Below are 6,000 nucleotides of genomic sequence, written 5' to 3' on the forward strand. Positions count from 1 at the left end.
TAGACCGTCAACCAATGCACTCCATCTAGCTAGACCTACCTAGACCGTCAACCAATGCACTCCATCTAGCTAGACCTACCTAGACAGTCAACCAATGCACTCCATCTAGCTAGACCGTCAACCAATGCACTCCATCTAGCTAGACCTACCTAGACCGTCAACCAATGCACTCCATCTAGCTAGACCGTCAACCAATGCACTCCATCTAGCTAGACCTACATAGACCGTCAACCAATGCACTCCATCTAGCTAGACCGTCACTCCATCTAGCTAGACCTACCTAGACCGTCAACCAATGCACTCCATCTGGATAGACCTACCTAGACCGTCAACCAATGCACTCCATCTAGCTAGACCGTCACCAATGACATCAACCAACCACTCCATCTAGCTAGACCTACCTAGACCGTCAACCAATGCACTCCATCTAGCTAGACCTACCTAGACAGTCAACCAATGCACTCCATCTAGCTAGACCGTCAACCAATGCAGTCCATCTAGCTAGACCTACCTAGACCGTCAACCAATGCACTCCATCTAGCTAGACCGTCAACCAATGCACTCCATCTAGCTAGACCTACATAGACCGTCAACCAATGCACTCCATCTACCTAGACCGTCAACCAATGCACTCCATCTGGGTAGACCTACCTAGACCGTCAACCAATGCACTCCATCTAGCTAGACAGTCAACCAATGCACTTCATCTAGCTAGACCTACCTAGACCGTCAACCAATGCACTCCATCTAGCTAGACCGTCAACCAATGCACTCCATCTAGCTAGACCTACCTAGACCGTCAACCAATGCACTCCATCTAGCTAGACCTACCAAGACCGTCAACCAATGCACTCCATCTAGCTAGACCTACCTAGACCGTCAACCAATGCACTCCATCTAGCTAGACCGTCAACCAATGCACTCCATCTGGGTAGACCTACCTAGACCGTCAACCAATGCACTCCATCTGGGTAGACCTACCTAGACAGTCAACCAATGCACTCCATCTAGCTAGACCTACCTAGACCGTCAACCAATGCACTCCATCTAGCTAGACCGTCCAACCGTCAACCAATGCACTCCATCTAGCTAGACCTACCTAGACAGTCAACCAATGCACTCCATCTAGCTAGACCTACCTAGACCGTCAACCAATGCACTCCATCTAGCTAGACCTACCTAGACCGTCAACCAATGCACTCCATCTAGCTAGACCTACCTAGACCGTCAACCAATGCACTCCATCTAGCTAGACCTACCTAGACCGTCAACCAATGCACTCCATCTAGGTAGACCTACCTAGACCGTCAACCAATGCACTCCATCTAGCTAGACCTACCTAGACCGTCAACCAATGCACTCCATCTAGCTAGACCTACAACCAATGCACTCCATCTAGCTAGACCTACCTAGACCGTCAACCAATGCACTCCATCTAGCTAGACCGTCAACCAATGCACTCCATCTAGCTAGACCTACCTAGACCGTCAACCAATGCACTCCATCTAGCTAGACCTACCAAGACCGTCAACCAATGCACTCCATCTAGCTAGACCTACCTAGACCGTCAACCAATGCACTCCATCTAGCTAGACCTACCTAGACCGTCAACCAATGCACTCCATCTAGCTAGACCTACCTAGACCGTCAACCAATGCACTCCATCTAGCTAGACCGTCAACCAATGCACTCCATCTAGCTAGACCTACCTAGACCGTCAACCAATGTACTCCATCTAGCTAGACCGTCAACCAATGCACTCCATCTAGCTAGACCGTCAACCAATGCACTCCATCTAGCTAGACCGTCAACCAATGCACTCCATCTAGCTAGACCTACCTAGACCGTCAACCAATGCACTCCATCTAGCTAGACCGTCAACCAATGCACTCCATCTAGCTAGACCTACCTAGACCGTCAACCAATGCACTCCATCTAGCTAGACCTACCTAGACCGTCAACCAATGCACTCCATCTAGCTAGACCGTCAAGCTAGACCAATGCACTCCATCTAGCTAGACCTACCTAGACCGTCAACCAATGTACTCCATCTAGCTAGACCGTCAACCAATGCACTCCATCTAGCTAGACCGTCAACCAATGCACTCCATCTAGCTAGACCGTCAACCAATGCACTCCATCTGGGTAGACCTACCTAGACCGTCAACCAATGCACTCCATCTACCTAGACAGTCAACCAATGCACTCCATCTGGCTAGACCTACCTAGACCGTCAACCAATGCACTCCATCTAGCTAGACCGTCAACTAATGCACCGTAGCTAGACCTACCTAGACAGTCAATGCACTCCATCTAGCTAGACCGTCAACCAATGCACTCCATCTACCTAGACCGTCAACCAATGCACTCCATCTAGCTAGACCTACCTAGACCGTCAACCAATGCACTCCATCTAGCTAGACCTACCTAGACAGTCAACCAATGCACTCCATCTAGCTAGACCTACCTAGACCGTCAACCAATGCACTCCATCTAGCTAGACCTACCTAGACCGTCAACCAATGCACTCCATCTGGGTAGACCTACCTAGACCGTCAACCAATGCACTCCATCTAGCTAGACCTACCAAGACCGTCAACCAATGCACTCCATCTAGCTAGACCTACCTAGACAGTCAACCAATGCACTCCATCTAGCTAGACCTACCAAGACCGTCAACCAATGCACTCCATCTAGCTAGACCTACCTAGACCGTCAACCAATGAGACCGTCAACCAATGCACTCCATCTAGCTAGACCTACCTAGACCGTCAACCAATGCACTCCATCTGGGTAGACCTACCTAGACCGTCAACCAATGCACTCCATCTAGCTAGACCTCAACCAAGACTCCATCTAGCTAGACCGTCAACCAATGCACTCCATCTAGCTAGACCTACCTAGACCGTCAACCAATGCACTCCATCTAGCTAGACCTACCTAGACAATAAACCAATGCACTCCATCTGGGTAGACCTACCTAGACAATAAACCAATGCACTCCATCTGGGTAGACCTACCTAGAGTGTTCTCACACATCTGGATGGGTTGGCAGATTGGCTGAAGTCTGCAGGACTGACTGCACTGTGAAGTGTACTCCAGTACCGGCCTCTCTTATCTTGGCTTTCAAAATCACTGGCTGTGCTGATTTATCGGCCTCCGAAACACTCAACTCTGACATTCTCGTTAAATCTGAGTAACTAACCCTCCTAAGCACCTTCAGCCTTGCTATGCTAATGTTTGGTGATTTCAACATACATGTCAACTCCCTGACTGCTGTCTCTCTACCGGCCTGGTAGATGTCCTGGGCAATTTTGGACTCCCAACAGAACGTGGAAAAAAAATAGGCAAACGATGGACCTGGTCATTACCACAGGCGTGGATCTCGCCAAATATGTCAGGGGCTGTCCGACCTTAAACTCATCCCCCTTTATTCTAGTTATTCCACTAGACACTTGGCCCAAGACACCTCTCCTTTCAATTTAGGAGTCTGAAAACTAGAAATACAGCCCAGCTTACTGAATCCATCTCCAACCTGCCACTTCCAGACACTATCAGGGCTGCAGAGTCTCTGTCCTCCTTTAAAACACAGCTGAAGACCGATCTGTTCAGAAGAGCTTTAAAAATGTCCTTTTGTTAATTCTGTTCTCCAGATATGATGACACCCGGATGTAGCTTTGATTGTTGTTTGTGTTCTGTGTTTTTAGATTTTATATATTATTTTTATTATTTATATAACATTTTTATTTTTTATTTTTTTATTCTTCAGCGCCTTGGGTATCAGAAAAGTGCTTTACAAATTAAAATTAATCATCATTTAATTCATAGGACATTTGAACAGTATTTATTCAGTCAAACACAACCATAGACGTTAAACGTTGACAATCTGCACAATCTGTGGAGTTTGGAAGCTGCATTATCTGGTAACCAAAGCCATCCTCTGCAACACCAGGGAAGCTCTCTTATAGCCTATGGCAGTGTGGTCGCCATGGCAGTATGGTCGCCATGGCAGTACGGTCACTGTGGCAGTGCGGTCAATCAGGAAATCCATGCTTCCTTGTTAAACCTTCTCAGACATAACTAACCCCGGGAAATACTGGTAGCTGTGTTATTCACCTTCCCTTCACCCATCCTCTTGATAGGCTGTCTACTTCTGGGTCCATGGAGATTAAGGGCACCTCCTCCCAGCTGCCCACTGCAATGAAGCTAGGAAACACTGTCACCATCAATAAATCCGCGATAATTGAGAATCTACGGCTGGCCATTCTTTCCACCTGGCTACCCCTACCCCGGTCAACAGCCCTGCGCCCCCCACAGCAACTTGCCCAAGCCTTCCCATTTCTCCTTCCCCCAAATCCAGATAGCTGATGGTCTGAAAGAACTGCAAAATCTGGACTCCTACAAATCAGCCGGGCTAGACAATCTGGACCCTCTCTTTCCAAAATTATGATTATGAACAATTTGAAGGTACTTAATTGCCACCCAGAAAAAATTTGATTTTGAGATTTAAAAAAAATGTCTGTCTTTGTCACGCCCTGACATTAGAGAGACGTTTTATTTCTCTATTTGGTTAGGTCAGGGTGTGATGTGCGGTGGGCATTCTGTTTTGTTTTCTATGTTTCTTTATTTCTATGTTTTGGCCGGCTGTCTATCGTTGTCTCTGATTGGGAATCATACTTAGGTAGCCCTTTTCCCCTCCTTTCAGTGTGAGTAGTTGACTTTGTTAGGGGTACTATAGCCCTTGTAAGCTTCACGGTCGTTTTTGTTAATTCTTGTTTTGTTGGTGACATTTTAACTAATAAAATAAAATGTACGCTCACCACGCTGCACCTTGGTCTCATTCCGACGACGGCAGTGACAATATTGGATCTTTTAATCAATAAAGGATTATTGTGTTGAACCTGAATTTATTTTGGTAAACATAAACTCAGTAAAAAAAGGTCCCTTTTTCAGGACCGTCTTTCAAAGATAATTCGTAAAATCAAAATAACTTCACAGATATTCATTGTAAAGGGTTTAAACACTGTTTCCCATGCTGGTTCAATGAACCATAAACAATTAATGAACATGCACCTGTCGAACGGTTGGAAAGACACTAACAGCTTACAGACGGTAGGCAATTAAGGTCACAGTTATGAACTTAGGACACTAAAGAGGCCTTTCTACCGACTCTGAAAAACACCAAAAGAAAGATGCAAAGGGTCCCTGCTCATCTGCGAGAACGTGCCTTAGTCATGCTGCAAGGAGGCATGAGGACTGCAGATGTGGCCAGAGCAATACATTGCAATGTCCGTTCTGTGAGACGTCTAAGAAAGCGATACAGGGAGACAAGACGGACAGGACCACGATCGTCCTCGCAGTGGCAGACCACGAGTAAACAGTCCACCAGTGTAACAACACCTGCACAGGATTGGTACATCAATGAACATCACACCTGTGGGACCAGTGTACAGGATGGCAACAACAACTGCCCGAGTTACACCAGGAACGCACAATCCCTCCTTAAGTGCTTAGCCTGTCCGCAGTAGGCTGAGAGAGGCTGGACTCAGGGCTTGTAGGCCTGTTGTAAGGCAGGTCCTCACCAGACATCACCGGCAACAACGTCACTTATGGGCACAAACCCACCGTCACTGGACCAGGCAGGACTGGCAGAAAGTGCTCTTCACTGACGAGTCGTGGTTTTGGTCGGATTCCCGGGTGATGGTCGGATTTACGTTTAAGGAGGAAGGAATACACAGAGGCCTGTACTCTGGAGCGGGATCGATTTGGAGGTGGAGGGTCCGTTGTGGTCTTGGCCATGTTCTGTTATAATCTCCACCCGGCACAGCCAGAAGAGGACTGGCCACCCCTCATAGCCTGGTTCCTCTATAGGTTTCTTCCTAGGTTTTGGCCTTTCTAGGGAGTTTTTCCTAGCCACCGTGCTTCTACACCTGCATTGCTTGCTGTTTGGGGTTTTAGGTTGGCTTTCTGTACAGCACTTTGACATATCAATAAATTTGA

General features: G+C 47.2%; 1 pseudogene; it reads right to left on the reverse strand.

Annotated features, from left to right (window-relative positions):
- The window catches only part of LOC135531816 (rootletin-like), an 84,867-nt pseudogene extending 79,068 nt beyond the window's left edge, over positions 1–5,799 (reverse strand).
- Positions 5,800–6,000: the final 201 nt, after the last annotated feature.

Source organism: Oncorhynchus masou, unplaced genomic scaffold, assembly GCF_036934945.1.
Source record: "Oncorhynchus masou masou isolate Uvic2021 unplaced genomic scaffold, UVic_Omas_1.1 unplaced_scaffold_1659, whole genome shotgun sequence".
Taxonomy (NCBI): domain Eukaryota; kingdom Metazoa; phylum Chordata; class Actinopteri; order Salmoniformes; family Salmonidae; genus Oncorhynchus; species Oncorhynchus masou.